We start from the raw sequence: 22,839 nt of genomic DNA, 5'->3' as shown, positions 1-22,839 counted from the left end.
TGCATAGTATTTCGTGTCATAAAATGTATCACATTTTCTTTCCTTACCATGCAGAATGTTATTTCCAACTACTTCCTTATGCCTGATATTCTTTATTTTAGAGTCTATGTGGTGGGTGTTTTGCGGGCTAAGGACAATTCTTCAGCATTATTTTACATATAGACAGATAGTACATTTAGCTTTAAATATCATTCATCTCTTTGTGAATATGTTTCTCAGATAATTTCCCAATCACAAGTTTTAAAGACAAGAAGGATGAAGACTGAAAATCTTGGAGTTACAGAACAGCCGAAAAGCTGGAGGAGAGATAATTTTCAAAAATGACTCCAACCTTTCACCCTTTCCTGTGTCTACACTCTGCAATGTGACTGTGCAGTTCTTCCCATGAGAATAGATCTCTTTTTCTACCTCTTGAATCTGGGCTGTCTTGTGAATAGCTTCAGCTGATAGAATGTGGTGGAAGTGATTGGCAGCAAGTTTGGAGCCTGGGCCTCAAGAGCCCTTACACTCCTCTGTTCTCTCTTCTGCTCTTCTGTCTTCATCATGAGAACACGCCAGGCTGGCCTGCTGGAGTATTTGACACGGGGAGCAGAGCCAAGTCAACCAAGTTGTCCCAACTGAGGCCCCAGACCCATCAAAGAACCCAGCCAAGATCAACAAAGTCTCCTGGTCAATCCACAACTCACAACAGATGCATGAATAGTCAACTCAGATCAGCAGAACTACCCAACCAACTCACAGATTCGTGAAAAATAATAAATGGTTGTTCTTTTAAGCCACTTCGTTCTGGGCATAGTTTGTTCTATGGCACTAGCTAACTGACATAGAAGATTAAGTAAAAAGATTTTTTAAAAATAAGTGAAGATAATAGGGACTGGGAATAATGGAGCCACATTTCACTACTTCAAAAAATTGTTTAGAGTTGGTCATCTGGGCATATTACATATAACCTGAATGAGCCAGCATTTATTTACTTTCACAAAAATAAATTATATCACATGGGGGGCTCTGAAATGATATTTTTTCTGGTATTTTTGGGTAATATATTTGAAGAATATAGGACGGGTGTGTGTGTGTGTGTGTGTCTGTTACATTTAATCAACAGTCTGTAGACACCCAGGAAGTCTCCAGGAGGGAAGACTTCCTGGTAGATTCTGTTCCAGATAAGAGCCAGATGATATATCTAGTATGTAGGTCATAGACAATGCTAAAGCAATAATAGATAGTGCCAGTTTCCTATTTTAGGCTTATAAGATTTATCAGAAGCTACCAGTTACAGGCCTGTCAACAAAGTCACCCAAGTAGTGGGGATTGAGGAATGGTGGCAGCAAGGAAACTACTAATTTTGTATTTTAAGGCAACTGCCTCCCAGGAACATGGACACATAGCATTTATCTTCATAGAGCCATTGGAAAGCCCACAAAGGAAGGTAGTGTGAGGTCATGAGCTACAGTCACTGTGCACTTATCAGTGCTGAAATCCCAGGTGATCTCATCCACGCATCATAGAGATAATAAGAACTACCAACATTCTTCTTCAATACAGTCCTTTCATAAATGTGCTTTAACTGTTCAACTCTGTAAGACAGATGCCTAAGAGTGTAGTATCTAGTTATTCCACAAAAAAATTGAGTTGGTATTTAATCTTGTTAAAGTCTGTAAATAAGTTTGGCAAGCAAGCTTATGGATGGAAATTTAACACATAAAATATTTCATTTTGGGGTGTTGTTGGTGTATGTGATTTGATTTAGAGATTTCACAATTCACAATGTGGGAGACAGGGACAACTAAGCAACACAATTTTTCTCTCAGGTTAGTGTGATCACAATACCTATAACAAGAATGCCCCAACTGCAGGAGTCATGATGACCAAGCATGTGATTGCTAGGTTGTAATGGATATTTACGGAGCATCTTCTGTATTTAACAGGATCCTACTTGGATCAAAGCGGTTGAGAAACATTCCCTATCTTTAGAAACAGGTAACATTGGAGGAATCAACATTGGAAGGAAAATCAGACAAAGTAACAAACAGTTAAACTGCAATGTAAAAAATACTATTAGAAGTGAAAAAGCAGAGGGCTGGACTGCAAAAGAGGTGAAATTAAGAAAATTGTCACTGGGATATTGAAACTACTTTTGAAGAAAGAGTATGAATTTGCCTACCAGAAAAACTGGGGAAGACCAGCTCTGGTGAGAGAAACAGCTTGTGCAATATTACGATGCCATGATGGACCTTTGTATATTTGGGACACGGCAATTTCTTAGGTGTGGTTAGAGGTTTCACTCGCTAGGAAGAACAACAGAAGCTGGAGCTGAAGAATTAGGTCTGGGTTAGATGTTAGATAACCGGGGGATGCCGTGATAAGGATTTTATCCTGGAAGAAATGGAGAGGGTAAGGCTAGAAGCAGGGAGGCCACATAATGGCATATGGTGGGAGTCTACATCACAGATGGTGAGAGCCTGAAATAAGGTATTGTGCTGCTGCTTGTTGGGAAGCAGACCCTGAGCCAAGCATTTGTGTAAGTGGTTTATGAAGGCAGTACTTTCAGCAGAATGTGTGAGGGAGTTTGAAAAGCAAAACACAGAAGGCAAAAAAGTCAAGCAAGGGTATGAGTTCAGAAATAGCATCACCCTCAACCTGGTCCTAGTATGAACTCTGTAGCAATAATTACTCCTCACTCTGTAGTATTAATTACTCCTCACCCTGTATCCCACACCACCTAGCCATGGGCTAGAATCCATCCTAAGGGAGATGCAACCCTGAGGCACTTCTGACTCTCTCTACAGGTAAGGCTGGTTACAGGCCCAAGGTCAGTCCTCTGAAGGTCAAAGGTATAAACTTTTAACGGCAAGAGCACAACCAGGCAATGGTGAGATAAAGTTGGGTAAAAGACCCTAGAGGATCAGAATGGGGTACCAAGGGTATCTACTACACAGCTGTAATGGGAAAGGGGGACAAAGAACAATCATTCCCAAACTATGTTTCTGGGGACATTTAATTCTGTGAAATTTCTATAGGGATTAGCAATGGGGATGGTGGTTATAAGTTTGAAATTGCCAAGTTGAATGAAATTAAAAACCTGGTTTACTGCAGAAATTCTCAGATCCTTTGGTATCCCAAGAGGCCAATAAAATATGAAGGATTTTCAAGCTAATTTAACGAGAACACACCTTGAGAAATACTTGAGTTGGGAGATATTAAGAGTTTGCTTTGATTGAACTAAGGAGATCACGATAAATGTTGAAAGTGAGGAAGGTGTCTGGGTGACTTTCATGTTTCTGATTGGGGCAGTGGGATGTTAGGGCAGGTGGAGGGTAAGGGAGATGAATAGTTCATTTTTGGATTTGTTGAGTTTAAAATCTCTATAGGAAGGAAATAAATCTGTGCTGTGGATTTGCCATTGAAAGTTATAACTTAAGTTAAATTTGTAGATGAAATTACTCAGGATGAGGGTATAGGTTGCAGGAGGAGAAAGGTCTGAGGGTGGATATTTGGAAGACACTAGGGTTTAATTAAAGAGAGTAAAACCACCCCACAAAGGAAACTGACAAGGAATATTTGGAAATGGAAGATAAACCAGGGGTGAAGAGGTCTAGTAACCTAGAACTAAAAAGATATATTTTTGGTTTGCAAACTAGATCATTTATAATGTTTGTGAAATGACGCTGGTGGAATATTGGGTACACATGCTATATTGCAGAGGGTTTAATCTAAGAGAAAATGGAGCAACTCCTCTGCAAAAACAAAAACAAAAACAAAAAAACAAAAGACTAAAAGGAAAGGGGAGAGGGTAAAGGAATAAGAGTTTCTTTAGATGGAGAAAGTTGAGTGTGTGATAACACTGAAAGGAAGGAGATTTCAGAGAACAGGTAGTTGAAAATTTAGAAGTGAAAATAAGTGACTAATGAGGGAAGGCTTTTAAAGTGTTCAAATTAAAGTATTAACTTAGGAAAGTGGATACAAATTTGGTTATAACAGATGGGAATGATCGTCACGGCATGGGAATTGGTAAAATGATGATAACTAATTTCTTTGCTTCATTTGTGGGACATGAGGAATTATTCTCTTAGAGGTTCCTGATTGTAGTACAACTTTATTTATTTGTCAGATATTTTTTGACTGTCTAAAGCATGCCAGACACTGTGCTAGGCACTGGTGCTGGGAAGATTGGGCAGCATCTTTGTAGATATAATTGTGCTTCTTGTCCTCAAGCAGCAGACAGTTTAGATGGAGAGGCAAACTTCATGGAGGAGACTGTGAATGTTTGAGTAGAAGAACATTGACCAAGAGCATGAAATAGTATCCTTGGATATCAGTGAGCACCCTGCTGAGCAGCATGAATGCTCATCACTGGTTAACTTTCCTCAGTGGTATTTTATTATACCCTGGCAGGAACGATGAGGATGCAAGTTTGAATGGATCTAGGTTTGGAATTTTGCAATAAGGGTTGACAGAATTGAAAAGATGAGATAAAGAAAATGGCTACAGTGATGCACAATGGTGTCCTAGGAGGACAAGCAGAAAGCTGGGAGGTACCAACGGCCAGCAGAATTTTGAGGACAAATAACTGATGAAGAAAGGGCCAGGGAGGATAAGCTTTAAATTTGTGGTCAAAGATTAGGATTTTTGAGGTAGATCAGCTTCAGGTTGTTGATACTTTCATGGAAATGTGTGGTCAAAGATTATTGGAGGTGAAGGTTATTGAAGGTAAGGAAGTTACAGAACTGAACATCAGTCAGTGTCAACTATGCTTCTAGCAAGAGTTGGAGCAGGGATTAAGATCACAAATCAGATGGCAAGGTTCTCAAGAATAAAATAATGAAAAAGTGAATGATTCTGTCCCATTAGACTCTAAGAATAGTAAATTTAAAGCTAAACCAAACATGCACAAACAGGACCCAATAGTCAATATGAAACACTTTCCTGATTTACCAAGCAGTAGAACAAGCAATAGTCTCTACAAAGCAAAACTCATTCATGACTATTAAAAAACACACCTTCTTTCTTTCTGTGTCATTAACTTAAAAATAATGTCAGGATGTTTGAAATCCTTCCCTCACTGTTTAAAAGTAATGGACTTGGTTGAGGGGTAAAATACTCACCTCAAGCCCTAGGGATTTGAGAGCATCCAAATTCCATTCCAGTCCCCTGCAGATGACCAGCACTACCATACACACAAGACAGGCTCACTCATGTGTCAAAATAAGGCAAAGAAACTTCCCCCATCTGAGATAGATGTCTGGTTTACTCTTCATTGACATAATCAAAAGTAAGAAATTCCCTCAGGAAATACTAGATGCTTGGCATAATGCTTCACTATGCTTAATGGTTCAACGAGATAAATTAACATGACAAGGGGCAGGATAGCCCAAATATACAATCATACGCAATGAAGTGAATAGTCAGCTACGCATTGTCACTTTATGATATTGATTCTTGTTTATAACTCACAGAAGCCTCTTCCAGCTGCTGTATATTATTCATTCCCCTCCAGTCTGCAAGTCACTTCACCACAGGCCTATCATGGCAAGCTAATTCTTTGATGAGTTTGACTAAATTCTACACCACCACCAAGGTTTAGGATGTGTAAACCTTGGATCCAGTGATTTTCAAATATGTTCTTTCATCTTTACCACAAACCTGAAAGATCGGCATTATTATCTCAGTTTTACAAATGAATGATTGGAGGCTTAGAGGTAAAATGTCTTGCCTAACAGAACTGTCACCAGTAGCTGTGGGACTGTAATCTGAGCTCAGTTCAGGCAGGCCAGTGGCAAAGCCTGTGATCTCTCCAAAGTGCCTGCTGGCCTCAGAAACTATTGAAACTGCAACATTTTATATCTCATTTGGGTATCTTGGGAAATAAAGTTGTTTATTGCTTGGATTCCGGGTACACCAATGTTTGGCTTCTAGTTGATTCCATAACAGCATAGCCATCTCCTCATCATCTAGAATTGTAAGCTGCCAATCAACAGGGGCATGGGAGGATAGATGAGCTCTTCTTAATTCCTTCCAGAATCAAGATTCTGTGAGGGCTCCTGAATAGTCTCTCTCTAGTAGTAATCCCCTGCCCTATGCGCAAATAAGTGAAAAACCCAATTCCATCCACTGTTCCATACTATATAACCAGTGGACTCCAAACAGCAAATTTATGGCATACAGTACAGTGCACTACCATGATACAGGTTGAAAACAGTTAACAATTTGCCAGCATCATAGAAAAAAAAGTTTTCTTAGAATCTATGTAAGTCAGACTATATAAGAATTTAACACACGTAAGGAGTTTCAAGAGGGTGCCACCATGAATATTTCCCTAGCCATGAGCCTTAAAATAAGAAGGTGGTAGGAGAAGTTTGCTTTTGCCTTATTGTCTTTGGTATTACAGAAAAAGATAAATAAATTTGGAAAGCTTGTGGAGTTATTGTTAAGTTTTTCTGCAATGCCTTTTCATAGAGGGAACAATATAGAATTGGGCATCTCTACCACACAGATGACTCGAATCCTAGGATTACCAGCTTAGCAAACCTTTCTCTGCTTAGGTTGATTTCTCTGTTTGGGGTGTAATGCAGAAAAATTATTTTTAAACTGAGATAAAACTTTTTATTCAAAAGCCAATTTCAAAAATAAATAAATAAATAAATAGATGGGGCCTCTTTGGTATACAATTTGACACGGGAAGGAATAGGACAGGGTTTGGAAAGACATCATCATTTTGATTTGACTGTGAACAGTAGACTTCTTTAGGGAAAAAAATCCCAGTGAAAAATAGGTAGTTTAATGTCCTGAAGATCAAATGTAAAGAGTACCATCATAGTCTTGTAAACTGCTTGTCTTAACTTTTTTTTTCTCACCACATGCAGAAGGTGTAGTTGGATTATTTTGGAAGAGTGACCTATGACCTGGAAGTCTGGAGCCCACAACATTTGACCCAAATCCCAAATGTTTATTTTTTCTCTACCTGGAAAGAACACATTAGTCTTGAAATCTGATATGTTTTCCATTTTATAATAAATAATGCTTAAAACCCACTGTCTCAGTGAAGGTTTAATAAGAGAAGCAGGACCACTAGGATTATATATGTATGAAAGGGAAGATGGATGTAAAATGGAAGAAATTAAAGACAAATGGAAACCCACAAGGATAAACTGGAAACCATGTCAGTCTTGTTGTGTCTGATCTTGGTAATGTATTTGTCCTGCAAAAGTAGGAGCTCTGTCCTGCACTAAACACACACTTGGTCCAGGAGTCAGGGAAGCTATTGGAAGAATGTGGGGGAGACAGAGAAGTTGCAGGCCCCAGCTGCTGCCTCACAGCAACAAGGAGAACCAACAAATTAATGACAAGGCGTGTGCATGACAAAAGCTTCTTCCTCAACCTTCCAAGAGTAAAAGCAAATGGCCAATGCCTCATCACCTCCCTCCAAATCTGCAAACACATCTGTTGTGGTTCATCCTAGCCAGAAACATAGAGAAAGGGATTTCTGGGACATAAAGTGCAGCCTAGCCATGCTTATGTGTTATAAAACCACCGCATCTACCTTCATGAAAGCACACTGACTCTTTCCCCAAAACATCCTGTACAACTAGGGGCCCAGCCACAGAACGATGGGAGGCAGTGATTCCAGTGCTCTAAGGCAGGTGACATGGCCAAATTCAAGGGCAGACACACAGTTTCATCAGGCAACCAATTCTTCACAACTGTTGTCAAGATCTGTCATGCCTCCTCTTCTTTATGACTATCTCCTCAGTTTTCTCTCCAAAACCAAGAGATAAAATACACACCTTTAGCCATGGTCTAACACACACAGCAGGGGCCAATATAGAGAGGAGACAAACCACATTCAAGTTCTCTGAAACATGACAGTAGTTCTTTTTTTCAGTGACATTTCCAAACATTACATTTTTGTCTAAACATTTATTACTAGACTAAGTTCTGATTTCCTCTTCTGATAAAATATCTATATTAGCTGATGAAAGTTTTTTTTCCTCTTAACACTGACATGCATAAAACCCAGCCTCTTTGTCAGGCATATAATTCACCTGGAAGTAAATATATTTGATACACAATATGGAATGCAATCTGAGGTGCTTGCAGCATGAGAACACCAAAGCCACATTAAAAATAAAGAATGCTGTGATCGTGCTGAGGAGGGTAAGTATACGGCAGGCAACAAAACTCCATTTATGGTGCAGCATCTCAGTTATTTAAAAACATCTCATAAAATGACTAAATAAGTACTGTATACGTGTGTGTGTGTGATTGTGTGTGTGTGTGTGAGAGAGAGAGGGAGAGTGTGTGTGTGTGTGTGTGTGTGTGTGTGTGTGTGTATTTTGTTAGCATTGATGAATATGAGAATGAATGAATAACTTCCTGGGGAAGATGAGAACCTTGAACTGGCTTGAAAGTGGCAAATAACTTGAAAATGTAAAGGAAGAAACCAGATGAGGCATTATAGTGAAGGAAAAACAAGCAATTGTGGAGGATCTTAATAAGAAAAGTAACAAGAAGTTAGACTGATGAGGTGGTACAAATAAGTAAATGGTTCCTCTCACAAGCAGGCTAAGAAGTCTGGGATAAGATGATATCCGTAGGGTGAGGAATGATTTTAAGAAAATCTTAGCTGGTAGAAAAAATTTCCCAGAAAACTAGGAGCCTAAGACCTAGTGCTAAAATCCAATTAATGGGAACAATAAGGGCTCTTTTTAAGGATGTGTCTTTCAAACAGAAAAGTAAGTATCTGAATTCATTAAGCAGAAAAAAATGGCCGTCAACCAACCAACATGGAACCTCTTTGGTGCCGTCAGCTCAGGCCCCAGGCCCCATGGGACACACTCCAGAAAACACAGGCTGAGCGACCAATTAAAGAAAGGACCTTCATTTTCCCAAAGTAATGTATTATGTGAGAGAATCAAGATCTGCAAAGGGAATAAGCTGTTGTTCTTTGTCTTAAAGAGCAGATTTGACTGGGCATGACCAATTCTACTTTTTAGAAAATTTTTAGAGCTGTTCACACCTAAGCCCACGCTTATGTCTCCCACCTCATTTGCTCTTTTACAATGAAACGTTGACACTCCTCCGTCGAGCTATGGGGTCCACACTTTCTCCCCTTAAAACTGGTGGGCTTAAAACTGGTGTCTATAGCAGAATTGAGGCTGAATGAGTTCTGAAGCAAGGACATAAAAGGAAATATAATGCTTCTGCCATCTTCATTCTTTCTCTTAGGACACACACCTTGGGGCCCCAAAGTTGTCAGGTAAAGGGTCCACCCACTTGAAGTTGCCTTTGTGAAGCATCCGTCATGTAGGGAGACCACTTATTTGGAAAGAGATGCCCAGAGAGCTCCATCTGTTTCCAGCCCTCAACTGTTTGAGTCTTTCTGGCCCAGGTGTCAGACATGCGAGTGAGTGAGCCTGGATAATTCCAGCCCCCAGCCTGTGGCTGCCCCAGCTGACATTTGGCGCCAGCCTTTGAATCTCTGAGCTCAGGGTCCAGACCCGGCTGAGAAGAGATGAGTCATGCAAATGTTGAAATTTTGCTTTACACCACTAAGTTCTAGGGATAATTTTTTATACAATCTTTAAAGAATTTTGGACTACAGGGTGAATACAAGTTCATAAAGAAGATGGAAAAGTGTCCAATAACAGTAAGAGTGATGTAGAATAACATCAGTAGTAGAAGTAGAAGTATTAGTAGTCATTTCAGTAGTAGCAACATTACAGTAATATTAGCATTACATATATATTTTCCCACATAGTATTTAAAAAGAAAAAATTAAGATAGTCCTTTTGTTAACCCTGTTTTACAGAGAGGAAGCCTGAAGTGTAAAGAGACAAAAAAATCTCCAAGTTCTCGGTAAGTGGTAGAGACAGGATAATGCTCCATGTAGTCTGGCTTCAGGGTCTATACACTTAAACATTTGAGTACATGGGTAAAGTTTGGAGATATTAGAAATCTTAAAAATTACTGCTGCTGATAACTAGCATTTATTTGGCACTTGCTCAGCCAGGCACCATGCTTAAGGACTTTAAGTGAATTGTTTTAACAAGCAATGCAAGTTGGATGGCTGGCTAGGAGTGTAAATGAAATGGACTATTTTTAGGAGGCAAAAGAAACAGATTTGAAAAATTGTTTTCACTTAGTCATGAATTTTGGAAATTATTTAAAATACTGCAGAATAGAAATGCCTAAGAAGGTCATCACAAGCCCATAAGCAGAGAAGCGGTCAGGAGTATAACAGAAATAGCAGTGTAGATTGCAAATTAAACACCAGTGCTCCAAATCAGAGACAATCTATGTGGCACATAAGCAATCACTCATGAATTTCCTTTTATTTTAAGCTGACATTCTCAATAACTGAACAACACCGGAAGAGAATCCAATAAAGATGCAGCCTGCAGGCCTACTTTAAAAATTATTATTAATATGTAATGGTACAACATTTATTGTGAGTGACTCATGATAATTTTCAGACCCAGAATAAAATTAAGTTCTTTTTCTCTTTAGTAGAGCAACTCTCAGAAATTAAAACAGATGCAAATATGTGGCCTGCCCACTCACATTCTGATTCTGCTATCAGATATTCATCTGACAAATCAAAGCCTTCTCAGGAATTAGCATTTACTGCATGATGAAATCTGAAATCTGAGAAGATGAAATGAGAAATTGTTTTTCTACAATATATGTAAAGTTTTTGTTTTATTTTTTGTTTTTAAGTTTACCTTAATTGTGATGTTAGATCTCTCTGCAGTGCCATTTTGTTTTGAATTAAATTGTGAACTCTTAGAAAGCAAACACTGTCCTATTTAATCTATTCCCTACATCCCTCAACCAGAAACCTTATGTGCAAAAGGACTTAATATTTGGGAAACAGTGGCTATGGTAGACATGTAGACATGGTGGCCCTTCTCTCCACAGCTATACCCTTCTTCATCTTTGTAACATGATGCAATTTTTTTTCCAGATGAACTACATGCCCAAACCTAGGAAATAAAGCCTGATTGATTGGAGCCAATATCCTCTACTTCTTTTCTGTTCTCCTCTGCAACTATGGGTAGAAGAGAGCATCCAGGAAAGATTCTATCCCTAGATGGAAAGACAGTCGCTTTCTGCCAACTCAGTTCTTCCTTTCTATCTGGACTGCCATGATAAGGATGTAGAGACAGCCCAGAAAGTGAAGGGAATGAGGCTGGGCGCAGTGGCTCGCATCTGTAATCCCAGCACTTTGGGAGGCCAAGGCGGGTGGATCACCTGAGATCAGGAGTTCGAGACCAGCCTGACCAACATGGTGAAACCTTGTCTCTACTAAAAAATACAAAAATTATCTGGGCTTGGTGGTGCTGGCCTGTAATCCCAGCTACATGTGAGGCTGAGGCAGGAGAATCCTTTGAACCCAGGAGGCGGAGATTGCAGTGAGCCGAAATCATGCCATTGCACTCCAGCCTGGGTGACAAAAGTGAAACTCTGTCTCAAAAAAAAAAAAAAAAAGATAAAAAAAAGAAGGGAATGGGCTGGGGGAGCATTGAAAGAAGAGCCTGTGTCCTGGGTGGCATCACCAAGTGGCTAAACCTGCCCTAGACCATTCACCTCCAGGCATCTTGTTTTCAAATGGCTGACTTCTCATTTTAAGCCACATTTGGTCAAGTTTAATGTTACTTGTGGTCAACTATATCCTACAGGGAATAATGATGCTCTGAATGTACCAAGAAAGATTTTTAGTAAAATCAATATTTATGGATGTGAATAAGAGTTATATCTCAAAACTATAGCCCCTATATATTTTCAGGAAATATCAGAGACTTAAAACCTGTACAGGTCTCATTATAGCACAGTCTGCACTCCTGGGGCAATTGCCTACATACTTGCCTTAACTAGGCAAACTTTCACTAGTATGTAGATTTTCTCTCAGGATAGGGTCAACAGAACCTGTTGCTCAGCATGTTTTGTGGGGATTGCTACGTTGCTGATAGAAAGGGAGGTGGGGGAAGAGATGCTTCTAGGAGATCTCAAAATCATCATGAACATATAAGGAGAGGAACAGCATAATGCAATCTCTTACAATGTTAAGGTAGTAGAAAACAAACTAAGATATTAATTCCAGCTATGTCACGTGATAGTTTTTTGCATTTAGACAAATTTCTTTACCTCCTTATGCAATAGTTTTCTCCATTGTAAAGTGAAAATAATAGTAATACCTGCAACTATTTGATTATTGTGAGGATGAAATGAAGTAATGTTCTTAATATAGTACATGGTACATAATATGCATTAGATATGGCAACTATGACTTTAAGAAATCAAAATGTATTTCCCAACTAAGGTGATTCCACCAGAATTGGTCTTTTATCCTCTAATTTCCAGGTAAAGATATCTCTTTTTCTTTAAATCTCTGAAATTTGCCTTAGAAAGATTTTTCCTGCTTACCTCTTCATCTGATGAATGGTTGGCTTGGCTCGACTTCATCTTTTTAAAAACAATGGGGGGATAACTGAGGGTTTCATAATATTTCTTGTCCTAGTCCTCACCTGCTCTTTGATACAGGCCTACTATGATAGCAACTACTCTTAAATCTCTCAATGAGGCTTCCCTGAGCAGCAAAGAAAATGGTAAAAGAAGCAGCTCCAAATTAACACTGATTTGTTTTAGGCTCACTGCCTAGTTCTTCATAACTCTCCTGCCTAATTTTGTTTGTATCAGAATTTATAAACAGGAATCTAATCTGTCCTGCAGATATTACATTTGTGTATGTGGGTTTGTGTGTCTGTTCCAGAGCTGCATTTTTTAAAAAACTTTTTGTTGTGTAACTTGAATGCTTTTGTGAAGGATGTGGTCCCTAATTTAGCTCTACTCAGATGTTGCTCCGTGATTCTGAAACTTGTAGGAAAACCAATTCCTGGCCCACTCCAGATCTGAGGGTAGACCCAGGACCTGGGCCCTAGTAAGTACTCCAGACGTTTTCAATGCATGCTTAGGTTTGAGAACCGCTGCTCTCTTTTGCCCATTACTTCACTTTATTCTCTACGACAGTCGGTTTCTCTCCTTCATGTTGCCTAAAATCAATTGACTTTATGACCCTTGGTTTAAACTTTGAACTCATGAACAGTTTTTATTCCTATATTTTCTCTGTACAATTCACCAACTTAACATGCACCTGCTGTATGCATATCCCTTAACACAGAGCCAGACCCTGAGCCAGCCGCAAGTGCCAGAAAGTTACAAGAGAAAAGCCTATCAAGTTAAGTTAATCAGAACTATAAATGTGAACAAAAGGAGTGTGTGAAATACAAGGGTGGACAGAAATTTCTGCAACCTGACTGGGCAGATAATTTTATCTAAATGGGGTAAACTGTAGGGCTCTTTATGCTCTGACCCTTTAATGTATATTTGTTTCAATAATTTTAGCCTTGCGTCAGTGTCCCCTCCTCCCCCCGCACCCCAGCACACACAGAGTTGGGAGACACAGGTTATCCTCCTCCCATTCTAGGGTTCTCTGAAACACTATCATCCCAGAAGCTTGCAATATTCAAAACCAAATCTCCCATAGGCCACAGGGACATACCATTGTGCTTTAAATACATTTCTAATTTAGTTATTAAATGACTGTTTATTAAAAAAAAATCATCTGAAATAGCTAAACATATACAGGGAAGAGCAAGTGTTTGCCACACAAGAAGTCAAACAAACTGATGAACAGAAAGAAAATGACTATGGAACTATAACTGTTCTATTCTTAACTAGCAATCTGCATATTTTCTCCCAATTAATGCCTAGAATTGGATCTGAGTCTGTTGAAACCTAATTACTGGCATATCACTTTGTTGATTCAAAGCCCTACAACAGTCACTGCTCATGTTTCATTTGCATGAACTCTGCAAAAACCACCCCTAGGATGTCAGTGCTTGCCTTGCCACCAGAAGTCTATGCTGTAGCTATAACTTCGTGGGCCAATGCACACCACTTTTCCTGTCACGCTGCTGAGTAAATGTTCTGTCACTCACAGTCCTCATTCATTTAAGATGAAGACATGTCTCATGTAAAGATTTTTCCAGGAGCTATTTTCACTAATGGTATAGTGAGGTAGTTTGGGGAGATTCCCATAATGCAGTTAAGAATGTGTAGAAGACCTGACCTCTGTAGCTGGTGTCCATCACCTCATTTTAAAATTTAACAATTTTTTTAGAGACAGGATCTTGCTTGTTGCCCAGGTTGGAGCACAGTGGCATGGTCATAGCTCACTTTCCCCCCAAACTCCTGGGCTCAAGCAATCCTCTCACCTCAGCCTCCTGAGTAGCTGGGACCACAGGCATGCACCACCATACCCGACTAAATATTTTCAGTTTTTGTAGAGATGGGGTCTTTCTATGTTGCTCTGGTTGGTCTCCAAGTCCTGGCCTCAAGTGATCTGCCTCCCCAAAGTGCTGAGATTACAGGTATGAGCCACCATGCCTTGCCCATCGTCTCACTAAACAAATATAAATAAGCAAACAAAACACTTCCCATTGAACAATGGCACTCCTAATTTGAACAATGGCACTCTTAATTTGAACAACGGCACCCCTAATTTTCCCACTTCCCTGGGAACAGATGGTACAGGTATTGTCACCCTTATAGTCCAGGACAGAGTTGGCCATCCACTGGTGTAGGGGACTGAATACTGTCTTTACCTGCTTGTCTGTCCTCCCATTGCACTCAACATGGGTGGGTCTCAATGACCTTTCCTGGAAATACTGTATCAGACATTAATTCATAGCTCCCTTACTAATTAGGATGTTTGGTGTCTGTGTTTCTCACTTAGCTCTTGCTAACATGCCCCCACATTAGCTATTGTTTTCTTCTCTGTTCTCCTCAGCTAACCCACAGGGGAGTTGCTTACCCATTTCAAGGAGACAATTGAAGCTGGTGGGGAAGCAGAGACATCTTATCTTCCTGCATATGCTCTGAAGAGTTCTCCCTATTACAACTTCCTCTTTTTCAATTCTTCCATCGAGTCATTCACCCAGTCTTAAAAAATCTGACTTTAGTATCTCTGGAATTTACTTACTAATGCCAAGTACCCTACTTGAGGCCAGACATATGAATAAAAAGAGGTACCAAGTGTGGACAGAGGCTGGGTGGAGTTGAGGGGGTGAAAAACGTTCCAATGTATCTAGTACACAGGATGTTCATGATCTGAAACATGTCTACTTGGCCAGTTCCTTATTCTGCATACACAGTGGCCCACCTTGACCACCGGCTGGCTTTGCTCTTTTCTGCTGCTCTTGCCATGGTTCCAGTTTTCTTCAGGCTCATGTGCTTTTGCCTGGAGCCTTTATCTTTGGCTCATTCTATTCTGCTCTTCCTTCACAGTTCTGCTCAGGTGTGAGCCCCTCTGAGACATCTTTTCTGACCCCTGCAGGCTGTCTTAGGTGCCCTCTAATGTGCACCGCTGCATCTTGGAGTCAATAAGCTGAGACATTTGTCACTCTCTATGACAACTGTTCATTATCTTGTTGTTACTGTAAGTTCCTTCACCTACACCACGATCCATGAAGAACAAGGTCTTGCCTTTTGCATCCCTGAGATTCCTACCACTAGGTACAGGGCCTGCCATGAGATAGGGACTCAATGCATGATTCATTAAGAAGTGAGTGAATGTGTAGCCAAAAAATCCCAACCCAATTGTGTGAACTTGAGGAAATCACTCAATCTTTTTGAACTTTAGCGTTTTTCATCTCTAAGAGAGATTTCTAAGCAGTACCGTTTGTTTTCCATCTCCCACTTTAATAACACAGCAAAAAGGCATTTAGCCTGAAATTATGCATAGAATAATCCACTTCAAAAAGAAAGTGATCTCCTTGATAAGGGAATCGGTGAGGGTTTCTGAGAAAGGTTGTGGAAACAAATTCTTTTGAAGAATTCCTCATCCATGTTGGGTTAGATCAGCAAGAATCTGCATAAAGATTGGAGGATAGATGAGCTCTTTGTACTACTTTCATACTATAAGACTTGAAAGTGATCTTAAAGTTTACTCTAGTTTAACCCATCTCTTTTAGATATAGAGAAATGCAAGTCTCTTGATCTCTAATTTATGTGAATGCTTTTATAAAATCTTACACAAAGTGTGCTATTATCAGCAGTAAACCAAAATGGTATGCTCCTTAGCAGTGGGGAAAATTAGGAGACTCTATGAAAAAATGTTGCCTTTGTAGGTTGTAATTTTTAAGGTTTATTTTGGAGGGATAACCATAATAAAAGAATAGAGGCAATGAGAAAGGCTGCAGAATGTTTACCCACTTGAAAAACAAATTACAGTGTCTATCTGGAAAACAACATAGAGATTTGATCAAAGAAAATGTATTCATTTAGCAAAATGTAGACTTCTATTGATAAATAGAGATTTTCTCACGGACAGACCTTAAAAAAGTGACTCCCAGGAGCAGAGTGTAGAATGCAGTAATGTCAAATCATGGGATATGCATTCCTGTCATTTTCTGACAAGGGTTTTTTGAATGTAATCATAGTTATTAGTTGCAATCTTGCACAGGCGATCCAAGCAATGATAGCAGTGCATTGCAAGCCCTTTTATAAACTGTGCATGCGGTAAAAAGCTCCTTCACAAGCCAGTTAGTATTTACATTCCATGATACTTCAAATATTGCTTCTTTGCTTTTGGAATGGTTGATGGCAGACTTTATACACTGAAGGAAATATTTAGTGAACTTGATTCTTATTTTCTAAAACTCTCTAATCCGGAAACACTGAGGTGTCTCACCCAGAAACATTTGCAGGTGATTTTTGTTTGTTTGTGTTCTGTTATGACAACACAGAACACAGTGGGGAGTGGGACTCACCTTAAATTGCTGGTTAGAAAGGGAAGCAGTGGCCCACTTTTCAGCAGATTTTATACTTCTCAAGACGTGAACATTCTGGTTAGTGTGGCTGGGAGGTAAATCCTAAAATAGCCAGTGCCTCTCTGAGTTTTAAACCTTCAGAGGGGCACTGGCTATTTTAAAAAAAACCTTGACTTATGGACAAGTTGCTATAGAAAGGCAGTTTAAAGCAGTTTCAAGTGCATAAAATAAAGTGAATTTGGGACTGAAATATTGATTTGTAGGCAATTTCTTATGCAAAATAAGTAAGAATGATTAGCAACTTGTCATAATTAGGGCTTTTAAAGAACTTGAACCTAAGTTATTCCCTTAACTAAGGTGAATAGTAGCTCTATGTTTATATTTACTCCTTTAATTTATTTAGCAAACAGAAAAAATTATCCCACAGAAAGATGAATTTAATTCTGTTTTTTTTTTTTTCCTCCTTCTGAGCTCTCCCCAAACTCAAATCATTGGATGTCAGTGGGATAAGGTCTGGGGCATCTCTTTGGGGCGTTCTCTAATCCAAACTGTTTGCAAATCTGAGACGTTTTCCTCTGAGATCCCCCCATGTAGTGCCTTCAATCAGTTTAACATCAGTTTAACATTGGGGATGAGGCAGTTTGTTCATTGTTTTAATACTGTTCTGGAATTTCCAATTGACAGAAAGTTCACAATCTGGACAGGGCTCATTCTTTGACAAATGACAAATAAAGGTAACTTGGATATCCCAATAGCAGCATCTACCAAAGTACTAAAGCGGGAACCTGCCCTTCAGTGAGTCAACAAGAGAGTCTATTTCCCTGGGCTTTATCGATAGACACTGCATTGTTCTATATCATTCAATGACTGCCACACATTCTTGGTAATAAGCTCACTATTTCTACCTAAAGAGCCCTGTTTGAGCCTCCTCTAGTTCTCCATTTCTTCATGGAAGGAGATACGCTAAGACAGTTATGTCACAGTTACCTGGGCCCTGTCCTGTGTCACTAGCAGTTACAGCTTTGCCCCTGAATGAGTCTTCTCCAAGTCTAGGAGGCATTTCCAATCTGGTCATTTTTGGGCTCCAGGACACTGTTGCCTACATTGGGTCCTGAGAAATACACAACCGCGATGGCAACATAGAAACAGGGCTCTGCCTGTGTATTCTCTGGACCTCAACATTTCCTGCTGAGGAGCTGCCACCATGGCAGAGTGTGTGACCAGCTGAGAGCAGGAAGGCAGCACTTTGATACTGACGGGTCCCTTATGACATGAACAATGTGGTGTTCAGTGAAAAACACTTTGTAATCTTACACCTCTTATTTTTCAATCAGGGACTTAGAGACTTGAGGTGGGACAGGATTCTAGAACCAATGGAAAGGGGAAGTGTGACCATGGAGTTTTGAGGACACCTTGAATGAGGGGTTCTAGTCCTATATCAGAAGTGGCCTAAAGGTTTAGGTCAAGGTTAGTGAGAGAATGTTTATATCACAGCCTTCATAATCAGGACAGAGGACTAGGACATTAATTTCCTTTTCCCTACTGTTTCCCTAATTATTGCCATCTGATGGATAATTGAGTCTGGGGTTTCTGTCTTCTGGTTCATCTGTGTCCTCATCAAAAGCTTCAAGATTCACTCTTTCTGAGAACCGGAAGGGGTATTTTTTAAGCCCCGGGGGCATATAATTTATAAGATATTTTCATCTGACTTAAGTGTCCAGGTACACATGAGATATTTTGATCTTAGCTTTCATCTAGCAACTAGGCCACTCAAAAACAAAGGGAAATACAACTGACATGTCATCTGGTTGACAGTTACTCTTACCTTTCATTTTTCTATCCCCTTAGCAGGGTCAAAGTTGTTTGGCTGTTTTGGTTAAACACGTAATCCCAAAACAAAGTTATTAGCTATGGAGCAGATGGATATTGGAAAAGGTCACTAGAATAAGTATCAAAGATGAAATCCAATCTGCCCACCATGGCAGGATTGTGGTTATGATTCTGAAATAAGAAAAGATTTTGGCTCATGGACCCCTACCCTTATATACACCATGTTCTGCCTCATAGAGGCAGGTAAAGTCCCTGTGGAAAGTACCTAGTGTCCATGAGATTGGCTATAAAAATCACTGTGACTATGACTAGCTTTGAGAGTCAGAAACTCTGATCGTCTTCCAAGGCTCTCCACCGGTAAGAAAAAAGTAATCAATTGGTGAGAATAAAGTGTATGATGTAGAATAAAGCTAGACTCTTTGATCTTGAGATGAGCAGATATCCCGGATCTTGGGGGTTGTCCAATTAAATCAAGGACGTTTCTGGCTTTGTCTTTTCAGGTGAAGGCAAAACTGGCACTGATCATCTTCTGAATTCCCTTTCAAGGTTGAAAATGTGGACAGCACAGCCCAATCTTTGTTACTGATGTTCTTATGAGCCGAACGGTTGTCGCAAAATAAGATTCTAGTATGTGTTTCTTTGTCTCCTGATATAATCCCTTAAACTAGTCTTTAAATTGGTGCCATGCATGTCACTGATACACTGACTTACCCCATGGTATTAACAGACTAAGGCTGTGTCCTCTTACAGAGACAACTGAAAAACCCAAAGTATTTGCTTAGCCAGTAATGACATCAGAAATGTGTCAAAAACCTTCTGCCCACTGGTCCATGTACCTAGGCTGTAGTCGTCAATGCCTATTTTTGCTGAATCATTTAAGCTGGGAGGACATTTATTTCCCGTCCCACCTGAAGTCTTCTCCACGCTTTTAAATTCAGAGAGTGTTACTGAAAAAAGACACTCTGATGTTTAACCCCCATGTGCTGGGAGCTCCAGAACTTTCAGAGCTATAAAATCTTCAGGTCGAAAAGGCACTAGCATGAAGTTCAGATGCCCTGTTACAGAGGAAAATAATGCGATGAAAAGCTACCGGGTACTATTCATGAAAACCCTGAGATTGAAGAACTACAAGATGTTTCATCCTGATTTAAGTAACCAGATACTTGTCAGATATTTATTTATTTACATATAAATGTAAATGTGAATACAAATGTAGTTGAATACATCTAGCATTTGGTGGAACTTCTCCTAATGAGACAAAATTATGGCTAATCCTCAAAGCAGAGAAGGACAAATAAAATGTGGTGTCCCACTCTTTTTTTAGGGAAGTCCATCTTGAAGTAGATTTCAAATGTAGGTGGTTTATCTGGGATGTGATTTCCTGGGATCCATCCCAGGAAATCCCAATGGGGGAGTTAGGGAGAGAAAGGAAAGAAAAGAGCACTCAACTAAGTGTGTTTTATGGAACAGGCTACTACTGAAAACAGTTGCGTCCCTGTCTTTCTGGGGAACTCCAGGACACAGTGGAGAATATACCACTGAGTTGTCCTATCTGAGGGGTTGGAAGTGGAAGTATTTAAACACCAACTCCTATCCTCCCTTTCTAAGGGCTGTTCTCAATGGTGTCAGCTTCTCAACATTTCTGGTCTGCCCCACATGAGGTTGAAAGAAAGCCCTTAGGTGAACATCAGGTGGCTTCAGTAGGATGCTGCACATACGTAATGGAATGGTGGCAGCCAAGGGGGCCATGAGGCCATGGCACTTGCAGCATCTGCTACAATTCTCCTACAATAACCAAGAGGAAAGGTGTGATTTCCTGAGCTCTAAGGCCAAGTTTTGGGACCCTCCAAGGGAAGACTCATAAAGTCTTGGGCTGCTATAAAAAAGGGAACCTGATATCATCTCAGTATGGATTTATACCAAGGGTTAGAACCTGCAGAAACTTTCTGATTGAAATAGAGTATATCATCAGAGTTCATGGAAGTTCTTGAAATAGGTTCACAAGAGTTTGGCATTGTACATGAACATAGAGTACAGTGTCCTCTTTTAGTTCAGTGATTTATAAAGGTAGCGTTCTCTGTAAAGTGGTTCATGCAACAGGCTTGGGAAGTATTGTGTAATATTGTTGTTTCTGGTAACCTTTACAGAGTGAGAACAAGAACTTTAACAGTTCCAGTAGCTCCATGTCTAGGATCATGGAGGTTAATAGAGGTGCGGGAGTTACCGGGATTCTAGTAAAGTAGTGGAATCTTTACCATAAAAAACAGTTGGGAGCATGGAGAGACCAGTGGCAGGACCAAATGAAGACTCAGCTCTCTCTCTTTAAGGGAGCTTTCCACCGAAGAGTAAGGGAAAACCTGAGCATTATCCCAGGAAGACCGCAGATACCTACTGGAAGACCAGCTATATAAGATGGAAACAGATCTGCTGAGAGCAAGAACAGAGACACATCCCCACAAAAATAATAATTACTGTATCTCATCATTAGGAGACACTTGCTGTTTCCCTTTTCTACTGGAAAAATTCAAATGTAGAAGAGTTAAGGGGAGAAGAGATCTTCACACAGATTATAAATATAAGGTATCAAACCAGGTGTGATTAAGTTTTCAAAATGGAAATTGATTAGAACGGTTATGACATTGAGCCAAAATTGCAGTGGGATAGGAAAAGAAGATTTAAAGTGCTCTGTTTAATAACAGCGATTTAAAATAAAAGGAAGGTTTTTAATGTTTTACTACAGTCTAGAATATTTTCTATATTTCTAAAATAGTATCTGTACATAGTAAATGTTTAGAAAATGTTTGTTGAATGAATGAATATATATATTCCAAGTTAGTTACTATTGTACTAACTGTTTGTAGGACCATACAAAGCAACCAAAATATAAATATAGTTGTTCATGATAAAAATACTTTTGTATGTCAGTGGTTCCAATGTTTCTGTTTCTAAGCTCATGTAATGATTTTCTTTCTTTTTTTTCTATTCTCCAGCCAAACTTCCCCTTGGAATGCCCTACCTTGTTTCTGGCCCAAGACTCTCACTTTACTGGGTTCTTTACCTGATCTCTTTGCTAAAGATATCGGCAAAGTTTACCCTTTTCCCATTCTCTAGTTTTGCTCAATATTTCTTCCAATAGATGCTCCATACCCATGTTCTCTCCTGTTATCCTGTATTACATCTTCACTCCTCAGTAGTCCTAACGTCTTCTACTTCTGAACTGTTTACTTGATTGAGCTTGCTTCTTCCACTTGAAGGTAAGCTCCAGGAGAGGAGAAACATTTTCTGTCTTGTGGCAGAGACTTTTTCTCTTATGCATAGACCAGTCCCTTGGGCAGAGAAGGTGGCTTGGTTTGCATACAAGGAGACAATAATTTTAGTTCAGGTAATTTCTTTGAGAAGCAACCCAGGAAACAGAGGTGAGGGATTGGGAAAGTGAAGGAGGGAAGAGAAGACAGCCAATAAAGGGTGTGGTATTGAGAAGGTCTCCTTCATGTGCAACTGGATAACCCCACTGGGAAAACTGAATGGGACACACCTCACAATTATTTCACTGAGGCAGCGAAAAGCTGAAGTTCTTATCCACCGGTTCCCACCTCTCACTGGTTGATGCTTGCTACAGGGAACATTAACTCCTCACCACTTCTGGTCTATCCCTTCAGCCCATACTTGCAGCCACAGAAAGCCTTTAAGCAGAGAGTCTCAAATGCTAAAAGTGGGAATTGATTAATGAATCTGCAGACAATTTCCAGGGAAGATCAAGGGGCTATGTGGTCCACAAACATATCTACTAGAGTAGGTATTGGGTAAATGTTAAATGAGTAAATAAATCACAAAATTTGAAGGAAAACATAAAATGAATGCTCATAAAGGCAACATAAAACTTTTTATATTAACACATAATGTATCCTTAAAATTACAGGCCAAGTATTATAAAGGATTTTATTTTTTTGGTATGTGTCTGTGTGCTTGTTTTCAGAATGGCCTTAGAGACAGTAAATAGTTAAAGGTGAAAGCAAAATAAGCTTTTGGATCAGTTACACAAAAAAGTAAATTACTTGCTAACAGACTTGCATGTAGCTCTAAGAGTTTTATTTGATGGGGATGTTCACATATATAGAAAATGAGAGCTAATGTTATTGTATATTTTATTGTTCATTTAGGAGCACTGTTTGGTTCTAGT

Source organism: Colobus angolensis, unplaced genomic scaffold (genome assembly GCF_000951035.1).
Source record: "Colobus angolensis palliatus isolate OR3802 unplaced genomic scaffold, Cang.pa_1.0 Scaffold285, whole genome shotgun sequence".
Classification (NCBI taxonomy): domain Eukaryota; kingdom Metazoa; phylum Chordata; class Mammalia; order Primates; family Cercopithecidae; genus Colobus; species Colobus angolensis.
This window is presented reverse-complemented; position numbering follows the sequence as displayed.